The 12,556-nt window shown below is 45.1% G+C and overlaps 1 protein-coding gene across 1 annotated transcript in view; it reads left to right on the forward strand.

The window, feature by feature from the left end:
* LOC126295328 (adenylate cyclase type 6) overlaps positions 1 to 12,556 on the forward strand; it is a 2,630,635-nt gene that overhangs the window by 1,878,449 nt on the left and 739,630 nt on the right. The gene's annotated exons all lie outside the window — the stretch shown is intronic.

Here is a 12,556-nt window from a genome sequence, read left to right on the forward strand (position 1 = left end):
ATTCTGTTTGAAAACAGTTTTCAAATGGTCAAGTTCTTCTTTCAAATGTTCCTCGTCAGAAATGGCATAAGCTCTTTTTACCAAAGTCCGCAAAACTCCACTACGTTGGTGTGGTGGATGACAGCTGGTCGCATGAAGATAACGGTCAGTATGAGTAGGTTTCCGATACACACTGTGTCCGAAAGTCCCATCGTCCTTTCTTTCAACCAAAACATCAAGAAATGGAAGTTTGCCATCACTTTCAATTTCCATGGTAAATGACATTTTTATGACATTTTTATGGTTTGGCCGCATGGAATTGATGCCTTGAATCGTTTTTTGGATCACTTTAATTGTCTACATCCGAGCATTCAGTTTACCATGGAAATTGAAAGTGATGGCAAAAAATTTAAAACAGCCCCAGGAAATCGATCAGACGAACTGCGAAACCGGTGAGAATCAACTGCGACAAATTGTTGTCAAAGACATGCATCTCTTCCCATACAAAATTCAAGCCATCAGGTAGTAAGCCTCAGGGCCTTAGAACAGAGGTTGTGCTTCGCCAAGGCTATTGTCCACAGAATTGACTCTGCATGTCAGCAGCGGACTGTTCAAGCTGGTGGTGGCTCTGGAATGGTGTGCGGCATGTGCAGTTGGAGTGTGACACTTTCCTTAGCATCCTATCTGATCACCTGCATCCATTCATGTCTGTTGTGCTTTCCGACAGACTTGGACAATTTCAGCAGGACAATGCGAACCGCACACGTTTGGAACTGCTACACAGTGGTTGCAGGAGTTTTGAACGCTTCCGATGGCCACCAGACTCTCCAGGCATGAACATTATTGAGCATGTCTCGGATGCCTCGCAACGTGCTGTTCAGAAGACATCTCCAGCCCCTCTTACTCGTTACAGATGTAGAGGCAGCCCTGCAGGATCCATGGTGTTGGTTCCCTCCAGCACTACTTCAGACACTAGTAGAGTCCATGCCACCTCGTGCTACGGCACTTCTGCGTGCTACACGGGGACCTGCACGATATTATTTCTCTCCCTCGTAATGGCTGGGTGTTGTGTGATGTCCCTAGGTTAGTTAGGTTTAAGTAGTTCTAAGTTCTAGGGGACTGATGACCATAGATATTAAGTCCCATAGTGCTCAGAGCCATTTTTTTGCCCGATATTAGGCAGGTGTACCAGTTTCTCTGGCTCTTCAGTACATTATATGCAATGAGATGCGTGAAAAACTCTTCGGCATTCTCAGCGGCTTTTAAATTTACTGCTTCTTTGCCACTAAATCTGTTCATTACACATTTTACAGGCAGTATCCGCATATGCCGCTGAATGTACCTATAAAATTATATCATTGTAAGACACGTAGTTGAGGAGTCGTGGCATCGTAAACACTCAAGTGCGTGGAAAACTACCGCTTTTAAATTTATTACTTCGTAGCTTCTAGCCGCATTAACAACATATTTCTCAGACAGTATCCACAAATGCTGCTGAATATATCTTCACAAATATATCGCCGTACGACAGGTAGTTGAACAGGTGTAAAACTTGCCGCATCGTGGATTACGTTTTAATACACTTATTCTTCAGATCTGAGACATTCCTCGAGTCGAGTCAACAAAGGACATGCTTGACACCTAGCAATGCTTTTGACAGCTTTGAAGTGCGAAGCGCAAACGGGTGATCGCGGAAACAGTAGTGGTCTACAAAGCTATCAGGACGCGTTGCCATAGAAACGTTTACAATATCGCGTTGTAGACACGCGAAGCAGCTCACACTGAATGTACCGCAGAAATAGGAATATGTTCGTTCTGCTCACAGGTCAAACGTGTATCTCTGTCGTCGACATGCTGTGCTAAGCAAGTAATGTTTACTTATTAGCATACGAATGTAAAGGTGACCTTCAGTAAATTTTTGCATACTCTCTTTCTTAATTTCGATAATGTATTTATACATTTGTACATTGCACGTATATCTTTGTGCAAGTGTCTCATAATATCAAAGGCGTCTTCACGAATATATGGAAATGTAATTTTTTTTCGATTATTACACTACAGACACAGTTCATTTTTTGTTTCCGTTTGCAATAGAAAATTGTCAAAATGAATACCCAAGCAATTCCGGATTTGTCAGCTACTGACAGGAATAAACAGACTCTGCCCAGACTAAAGGAAATCAGCAACCTAGCTATTACATAACTTATCTCCACAGGCGGGCAGGGATTCGCTAATCATAAGCAGCTTATCATGGAAAAGGTCTGGCAGAGAGAAGCAGTTTCATGAAATTCAGGCGACAGAATGATCACGCTATTAAATTACGGCAGTGACAGTTTGAGTTAAAGGGTCTGTGATAACGACAACAACAGTATCAGTAGAGTTTTCTCATTGCCATACCAAATGAGCTGGATGTTTGGTTTGGGCTGTTCAAGCCGATACCGTATTTTACGGACTATAACAAGCACTTTTTAAGTAATTTTTAAAAAAATAATATTTTTACCATTTTTTATTATTAAATTTCAAAGCCAGACAAAAAAATTGTTTGTCTATAAAAACGAACTGACCTTTAAAATCCCGGAAATCGTCATGTGAAATGGCATCGTAGACTGTAGTGACGCATCGTAGGCTAGACAGCGTTCTCGGTTTGTTATGGCGGACGGTAGGGAGAGACTCATAGCAAGCTTGTGAATCCCCGCAACTCGTCTACGTCGTATCTGTGCACTGCTGCGTCCCGTTCAATCCGGTGTTGCCACATTGAGAGCGCTTTCCCGCGGAAATATGGCGGGAATTTTAAATAAAACACTGGACATTTTTATATGTTTCCAGTACGCACCTGAATCTGCAGACAATTTTTCGAAGAAAAAAGGACATCTTATAGACCGTATTCACATTTTCCTTAAGTGTTGAGTATTAACAATAAGATTGTTGTCAGCAGCTGAGTCGAAATGAAATTCCTCTCTGGATCTCTGTCGTACTGGCACAAAAAAAAAAAATCCCTTTTACTGTTTGCAATGTGACTGACGGTTCTTTGCTCTGCTGAGGTAGAGTATTTTAATATAAATTCTCGGTTTCCTTCCAACCCCTAACATAAATTTCCTCACGTCTGTTGTTGTTGTTGTTATGGTCTTCAGTCCTGAGACTGGTTTGATGCAGCTGTCCATGCTACTCTATCTTGTGCAACGCTTTTCATCTCCCAGTACGTAATGCAGCCTACACCCTTCTGAATCTGTTTAGTGTATTCATCTCTTGGTCTCCCTCTACGATTTTTACTCTCCGCGCTTACCTCCAATACTAAACTGATGATCCCTTGATGCCTCAGAACATGTCCCACCACCTGCTCCCTTCTTACAGTGAGTTGTGCCACAAATTCCTCTTCTCTACAATTCTATCTAGTACCTCCTCATTAGTTACGTGATCTTCCTATCTAATCTTCAGCATTCTTCTGTTAGCACTACATTTCCAAAGCTTCTATTCTTTTCTTGTCTAAACCACTCCCTGTCACTTAAATCTATACTCGATGTTAACAAATTTTCTTCAGAAATGCTTTCCTTGCCATTGCCAGTCTACATTTTATACCATCTCTTCTTCGACCATCATCGGTTATTTTGCTCCCGAAATAGCAAAACTCATCTACTACTTTCTCATTTCCTGGTCTAATTCCCTTATTTCATTCGATTACATTCCCCGTTTTGCCTTTGTTGATGTTCATCTTATATCCTCGTTTCAAGACACTGTCCATTCCGTTCAACTGCTCTTCCAGATCGTTTTCTGTCACGTGGGTTAAAAGTGACAATATTTTTCTGATGTTACAAATAAGTGGAAACAGCAGAAACTTCGATGAGAGAGCACAGTCCAACTGTAAACTTAGCCCTCTGATTGTCACAAAAAAACCAAACAGGCGACCGTTGACTTTTCATAAGCGCAAGCACTGTACTATGCCTCGCCATTTACTCGAAGTACACTGCCTGCATTTGCTAAGGAACAGAGACATTACTGGGGAATAATAATCACAGACGGTGTTGAATGAGACGACATGAAAAACAGGACATACGTAGTAGAGGTGGGATGGTACATTTGTAACAAAAATGGTACAGGTTACACCACACGGAAAAGCAGGCAGTCATGTATATCGCAGATCAGACACGTAACTTAACGAAAGTGAAATCGAACACCTTTCAGTCGTCTAAATTGTTATTTTATTGGGCTGTCAGTTTCGGTGCTACATTACGCCATCCTCAGACCCCGTGACCGTCGTGTAGGAAGATTCCAATCTTCGGTCCAGTGGAAATAGTGGTCAGCATTCAGTGGCTGGTATCCAAAGATATTTTAGACAGCCAGAAACATAGCTTGCCGAATTTCAGAAGAAGCATTCGCAAATAAAAAAGTGCGGACAATCGATCAACAGCGAGGAAGCAAAGACGCGGTCTCAACAGTCGCTCCATCCGCAAAAATAGATGTAGGCCGTCTAACTTACCATCTGAATGTATGGTGTCTGTTATTTCTGACATATCCGAAAGAAAACACACCACACATTCATATAGTTTGATAGGCCTAGCTGGGCAATGAATCCACCTGCTTCAGTGGGGATGCACAAATACACTCCTGGAAATTGAAATAAGAACACCGTGAGTGTAATTAAAGGGCAGCAACGGACAGAGGTTCAGTGTGGGCTGTAATTATCGTATGGCAGCGGAACTCAGAATATACACTAATGCGTTACTACGAAACCGATGTATGCTGGAAAAAAATTAGTTCCAACTTTGGCCATCAGGTGCAAATCTGGCGCTGTACAGCATCTCGTCGATTCACCAAGTGCTCGTATTGAACAAACAGTGTAACGACATTCCGTAATGTTCGCAAATGCCTTGACAATGCGCTGACGTATGTTGTCAGGCGTTGTCGGTGGATCACGATAGCAAATATCCTTCAACTTTCCGCACAGAAAGAAATCCGGGGACGTCAGATCCGGTGAACGTGCGGGCCACGGTATGGTGCTTCGACGACCAATCCACCTGTCATGAAATATGCTATTCAATACCGCTTCAACCGCACGCGAGGTATGTATGTGCCGGACATCCATCATGTTGGAATACATGGCCCTTCTGTCATGCAGTAAAACATCTTATAGTAACATCGCTAGAACATTACGCAGGATATCAGCATACATTGCACCATTTAGATTGGCATCGATACAATGGGGGCCAATTAACCTTCCTCCCATAATGTCGCACCATAGATTAACCCGACAAGGTCACTGATGTTCCACTTGCGGCAGCCATCGTTGCCCAATGGTGCATATTATGCCCGTTTACGTTACACCACTTCGTCACTAAATGGAACGCGCGCAAAAAATCTGTCATAGTCCCGCAATTTCTCTGTACACGACGTTCAAAGTCGTCGCGGTGGTACATAGAAATATGGTACGGGTGCAATCGATGTTGACGTAGCATTCTCAATACCGACGTTTTTGAGACTTCCAATTCTCGCGCAATTTGTCTGCTACTGATGTGCGGGTTAGCCACGACAGCAGCTAAAACACCTACTTGGGCATCATCATTTGTTGCAGGTCGTGGTTGACGTTTCACATGTGGCTCAACACATCATGTTTCCTTAAATAACAAAACTATTCGGCGAACGGTCCGGACACTTGGATGATGTCGTCCAGGATACCGAGCAGCATACATAGCACACGCCCGTTGGGCATTTTGATCACAATATCCATACATCAACAGGATATCGACCTTTTCCGCAATTGGTAAACGGTCCATTTTAACACGGACAATGTATCACGAAGCAAATACCGTCAGAAGTGGCGGATATTGCGTAATACCACGTGCTTATACGTTTGTGGCTATTACAGTGCCATCTATCACAGAGCGACAACATTCGTGTTTCTTTACGTACTACGCGAATATGTAATAAAAAATGGGGGTTCCTATTTTAAAAAACCGCAGTTGATAACCGTTTGACCCATGGCAGCGCCATCTAGTGGGCCAACCATAGCGTCATCTGGTTTCCCCCTTCAAGCTAGACGAGTTTCGTTCTTTGTAGTTTTTTCGTTTGATGCTTATTTCTTGAGATATTTGGCTCGGTCACTATCAATGGACCACCCTGTATATCAACGAATAGCGTTCCTGACCACATCCAGTTCATAGTCCACTACATACTAAACTGTAAAGATTCCCAAATGTCATTCTTGCATCCACAGCGGCAGATTTGTACCTGGTGGCCAAAACTGGCGCTAATAACTATAGAAGCACTTCATCGATATTCTATATGAATGTATGTGGGAAATTAAATTAAACCAGTTGTTACACTTTAATTATCCGAAGTCTGTCAGCCATGTAAAGGGGCATTAACTCTTTTACAGTGCGTAAATTTACACAAATACAGTAGACGTAACAACATACAAATCTGATTAAATAAATACGAAACAACTCCGTCGAGACGATTTCCAACGAGGTCAGATGATTCGGTGTCACTTGTATCATAAGTCCGTGCGCGAGATTTAAACACTCCTAAATATCCCTAGGTGCACTGCTTCCGATGTGATAGTGAAGTGGAAACATGAAGGGGCATATACAGCACAAAAGCGTACAGGCAGACCTCGTCCGTTGACCGACAGAGACCGCCGACAATTGAAGCGGGTCGTAATGTATAATAGGCGGACATCTATCCAGACCAGCAAACAGGATTTCCAAACTGCATTAGATTCCACTGCAAGTACTGTGACAGTTAGGCGGGAGGTGAGAAAAATTGCATTTCACGGTCGAGCGGCTGCTCATAAGCCACACATCACCTGGTAAATGCCAAACGACTTCTCGCTTGGTGTAAGGAGCGTAAACATCGGATGACTGAACAGTGGGAACACGTTGTGCAGAGTTTCGAATCACGGTACACAACGTTGGCAGGGTGTGCGTATGGGGAATTCCCGGTGAATGTCGTCTGCCAGCGTGTGTAGTGCCAACTGTGAAATTGGGAGACGGTGGTGTTGTGGTGTGGTCGTGTTTTCCATGGTGGGAGCTTGCGCTCCTTGTTGTTTTGCGTGGCACTATCACAGCACAGGCCTACACTGATGTTTTAAGCATCTTCTAGCTTCGCACTGTTAAAGAGCAATTCGGGAATGGCAATTGCATCTTTCAACACGATCGAGAAGCTGTTCGTAAGGCATGGCGCGTGGGCTAGTGGTTACACGACAGTAACATCCCTGTAATGAGCTGGCCTGCACAGAGTCCTGACCTGAATCCTAAAGAACACTTTTGGGATGTTTCGGAACGCCGACTTCGTGCCAGGCCTCACCGACCGACATCGATACCTCTCCTCAGAGCAGCACTCCGTGAAGAATGGGCTTCCATTCCCCGTGAAACTTTCCAACACCTGACGGAACGTATGCCTGCGAGAGTGGAGCTGTCATCAAGGCTAAGGGTGGACCAACACAATATTGAATTGCACTATTATCGGTGGAGGGCGCCACGAACTTGTAAGTCATTTTCAGTCAGGTGTCCAGATATTTTTGATCACATAGCGTACACAGGACAATCAGCATGCTGTTGATACGCAACTTTGCCATGCCAGTAATCACCAATTGTGTGAAAAATTGCTCGACGGAACACTGGGAAAGGTGATGTACAGAATGTGCTTGTGCACATTATGCTCAAGGGTAATGCAAAACCTAAGTAACTTGAGCAGCAGTTGGCACTACAGTGACACAACGAACTTTTACAAATCAGTTACTTTAAGGACAGCACCGAGCCAGACTCCCGTAGTCAGCATACCACTGACCCCAAACTACCACCAGTGGCGACTTCAGTGGCGTCAGGCGAATGTTGATTGGAGGGCAGGGTACGTTTTGTTGTATTTTCTGATGAAGGCTGGTTCTGTCTCCATGTCGGTGATGTCCATGTGTTGGTTACGAGACCAGTTGAACACCTGTACCCAACCTGACTACATGCCAGACGCGCTGTATCTACTCTTGGGACTTATCGCCTTTGATGCGATTTCGTACCACAGCAGGAATACTCTCGTGGTCATCCCATGCACCCTGACTGCAAAATTGTACGTCACTATGGTGATTCGACCTGTTGTACTGACATACGTGAACAGCATTCCAGGGGGCGTTTTCCAACAGGATAACGCTCGCCCACATCACATAGTATATTTTCACGGTTTTTGCTGCACTATGATTTTATTATCTCGTTCCTTACATAAACGATCAGTCCCATTTCGATAGTTTGCCATTTTCGAGATACTTAATATATAGACTTTTTCCACATAAAATTATAAAACCCAAGTCAGATGTGTAAACTGAAGGTGGAGAGGGGAAGGGGGGAAAGGGAAGGGGAAGGGGAAGGATCACTGCTGTCCAGTGCGTTGGGACATTACGCGGAGTCAGTGGCGACGAGTGGAAATGTGTGCTACTCTGGGACTCGTGCTTACAAGGCAGGTGCGGTAGCTACTATGCCATCCGGGACACAGTGATACCGCGCGGACTATCTCGGCTCGCTTCACAGTGGATCCATCCTCCCATCGAGCCCCTGTCCATTTCTTCCATATTCGGTCTTCCGAGATTCCCACAAGAGGTCGAACGTACACTCCTGGAAATGGAAAAAAGAACACATTGACACCGGTGTGTCAGACCCACCATACTTGCTCTGGACACTGCGAGAGGGCTGTACAAGCAATGATCACACGCACGGCACAGCGGACACACCAGGAACCGCGGTGTTGGCCGTCGAATGGCGCTAGCTGCGCAGCATTTGTGCACCGCCGCCGCCAGTGTCAGCCAGTTTGCCGTGGCATACGGAGCTCCATCGCAGTCTTTAACACTGGTAGCATGCCGCGACAGCGTGGACGTGAACCGTATGTGCAGTTGACGGACTTTGAGCGAGGGCGTATAGTGGGCATGCGGGAGGCCGGGTGGACGTACCGCCAAATTGCTCAACACGTGGGGCGTGAGGTCTCCACAGTACATCGATGTTGTCGCCAGTGGTCGGGGGAAGGTGCACGTGCCCGTCGACCTGGGACCGGACCGCAGCGACGCACGGATGCACACCAAGACCGTAGGATCCTACGCAGTGACGTAGGGGACCGCACCGCCACTTCCCAGCAAATTAGGGACACTGTTGCTCCTGGGGTATCGGCGAGGACCATTCCCAACCGTCTCCATGAAGCTGGGCTACGTGAGCCAGACACAATATTTCGGCGGACCAGCTTGCCGCCATCCTCAGGTGAGTTAATGCTGGTGCACTGCCTCGCCGGAACTGAGTTCCAGCCACAACGACGGAAACCTTTATACACCACAAACCGTTCACCGCGCATGCGCGAGAAGATAGCGCCTCCTGGCGGTAAGAAGACACGCAGCGCGCCGGTGGAGAAAGACGGCGGAAACGATAAATCGCATCAGGAAGGATCCAAAGATCGAAAAGAAGAACGTTTTTGTTTAATGTCCGACAACATCGGATTCCATATTTTGCTTAGAGGAAAACCTCTATCCCTGTTAATAATATTGCTTGCTAATCTGATTTCAATAGATTCTTTAAGGATACATTCCCAATAGCGAGAAGCAGGAGAGATCAATTGTGTCCTGTCGTACATCATTCTGTGTCCCTCGTTAAGGCAATGTTCCGCCACTGCAGATTTCTCGGGCTGGAGCAACCGAGTGTGCCGATGATGTTCCACACACCGGTCCTTAATCGTTCGAATAGTCTGACCAATGTACTTCTTTCCACAGTGACACGGGATTTCATATACACCGGGTTTCCTCAAACCCAAATTATCCTTAACTGAGCCGAGAAGGGCTCTAGTCTTGGCCACCGGCGTAAAAACACTTTTAATATCATATCTCCTTAGAATTCTTGAAATTTTAGATGATATACTTCCCGCAAAGGGTAAATAAGCAACAGCTACAAAAGTATCCTCTATAGGCTCGCGTGACGGACCAAACTGAAGAGCACGGCATATTTGTTGTTCCGTATATCCATTCTGTTTGAAAACAGTTTTCAAATGGTCAAGTTCTTCTTTCAAATGTTCCTCGTCAGAAATGGCATAAGCTCTTTTTACCAAAGTCCGCAAAACTCCACTACGTTGGTGTGGTGGATGACAGCTGGTCGCATGAAGATAACGGTCAGTATGAGTAGGTTTCCGATACACACTGTGTCCGAAAGTCCCATCGTCCTTTCTTTCAACCAAAACATCAAGAAATGGAAGTTTGCCATCACTTTCAATTTCCATGGTAAATGACATTTTTATGACATTTTTATGGTTTGGCCGCATGGAATTGATGCCTTGAATCGTTTTTTGGATCACTTTAATTGTCTACATCCGAGCATTCAGTTTACCATGGAAATTGAAAGTGATGGCAAACTTCCATTTCTTGATGTTTTGGTTGAAAGAAAGGACGATGGGACTTTCGGACACAGTGTGTATCGGAAACCTACTCATACTGACCGTTATCTTCATGCGACCAGCTGTCATCCACCACACCAACGTAGTGGAGTTTTGCGGACTTTGGTAAAAAGAGCTTATGCCATTTCTGACGAGGAACATTTGAAAGAAGAACTTGACCATTTGAAAACTGTTTTCAAACAGAATGGATATACGGAACAACAAATATGCCGTGCTCTTCAGTTTGGTCCGTCACGCGAGCCTATAGAGGATACTTTTGTAGCTGTTGCTTATTTACCCTTTGCGGGAAGTATATCATCTAAAATTTCAAGAATTCTAAGGAGATATGATATTAAAAGTGTTTTTACGCCGGTGGCCAAGACTAGAGCCCTTCTCGGCTCAGTTAAGGATAATTTGGGTTTGAGGAAACCCGGTGTATATGAAATCCCGTGTCACTGTGGAAAGAAGTACATTGGTCAGACTATTCGAACGATTAAGGACCGGTGTGTGGAACATCATCGGCACACTCGGTTGCTCCAGCCCGAGAAATCTGCAGTGGCGGAACATTGCCTTAACGAGGGACACAGAATGATGTACGACAGGACACAATTGATCTCTCCTGCTTCTCGCTATTGGGAATGTATCCTTAAAGAATCTATTGAAATCAGATTAGCAAGCAATATTATTAACAGGGATAGAGGTTTTCCTCTAAGCAAAATATGGAATCCGATGTTGTCGGACATTAAACAAAAACGTTCTTCTTTTCGATCTTTGGATCCTTCCTGATGCGATTTATCGTTTCCGCCGTCTTTCTCCACCGGCGCGCTGCGTGTCTTCTTACCGCCAGGAGGCGCTATCTTCTCGCGCATGCGCGGTGAACGGTTTGTGGTGTATAAAGGTTTCCGTCGTTGTGGCTGGAACTCAGTTCCGGCGAGGCAGTGCACCAGCATTAACTCACCTGAGGATGGCGGCCAGCTGGTCCGCCGAAATATTGTGTCTGGAGGACGAAATGATCCGGCTGCAAACCCGTGAAGAATATCAGCGGTGTAGAAAATAGTTTGCTTCTTCGAGAGAAGTAAAGATGGAGCAGACACTTTTAATAATGCAGCCTTCTAGCAGTCAAAACTTCTTGGTCTATGTATATTATGCTTTACGCTATGCACGTACATATACCGGATGATTCAAAAATGGTTCAAATGGCTGTAAGCACTATGGGACTTAACATCTGAGGTCATCAGTCCCCTAGAACTTAGAACTACTTCAACCTAGCTAAACTAAGGACATCACACACATCCATGCCCGAGGCAGGATTCGAACCTGCGACCGCAGCAGCAGCGTGGTTCCGGACTGAAGTGGCTAGAACCGCCCGGCCACACCGACCGGCCCGGATGATTCAGAAAGATAGAACAGATTGAATGATTCTTGGTGAGTCTCTGTATTGGTTCTAATGTCTCTAATTTTCTCCTCATGGTCAATACGCGACATGTATATGGAGCGAAGCAATATGTTGTCCCACTCCTCCAGAAAAGTGCTGGGCGACGCGGGGTGGTCGCGAGGACTTTTGGCTCTTTGCCACGCATCTCTCGGCTCCCCCCGTTGGAGTTTGAGCATAAGTTACGTTAGATTAAGTAGTATATAATTTTAGGGACCGTTGACCCCAGCAGTTTGGTCACATAAGATCTTGCAATGTCCAAAAACTGCTGTCCCGAAATGTCAATAGTAAATCTGTCAGTGTTGGACAACGCCTCTCTTGTAACGTCTGCCAGTGGAGTTTGTTTAGCATCTCCGTAACGCTCTCCCGCTACCCAAACGATCCCGTGACGAAAAGCGCCGCTCTTCGTTCGATCTTCTCCTCTATCAGTCCTAGCTGGTAGGGATCCCAGGTAGATACTCGAGAATTGGGCGAACAAGCGCCTTATAAGCCACTTCTTTCGTGGATTACATTTCCTAAAGATTCTTCCGATGAATCTGTCCCGTGTCTGTTTTCCCCACTCTCTGTTTTATGTGGTCATTCCACTTGAGGCCTCTCTGGCTAATTACGCCTAGATATTTTACGGGAGACGCTATGTCCAATTGTTTGTCATCAATAGTGTGGCTGTACAATAGTTTATCTCTTTTCCTATGTGTGCGAATATGTTACATTTTTTTACGTTCAGGTTTGATTCGACCACTACGAATTCCACTCCTCCGCTAA

The sequence above is a fragment of the Schistocerca gregaria genome, chromosome 11, assembly GCF_023897955.1.
Source record: "Schistocerca gregaria isolate iqSchGreg1 chromosome 11, iqSchGreg1.2, whole genome shotgun sequence".
Lineage (NCBI taxonomy): Eukaryota > Metazoa > Arthropoda > Insecta > Orthoptera > Acrididae > Schistocerca > Schistocerca gregaria.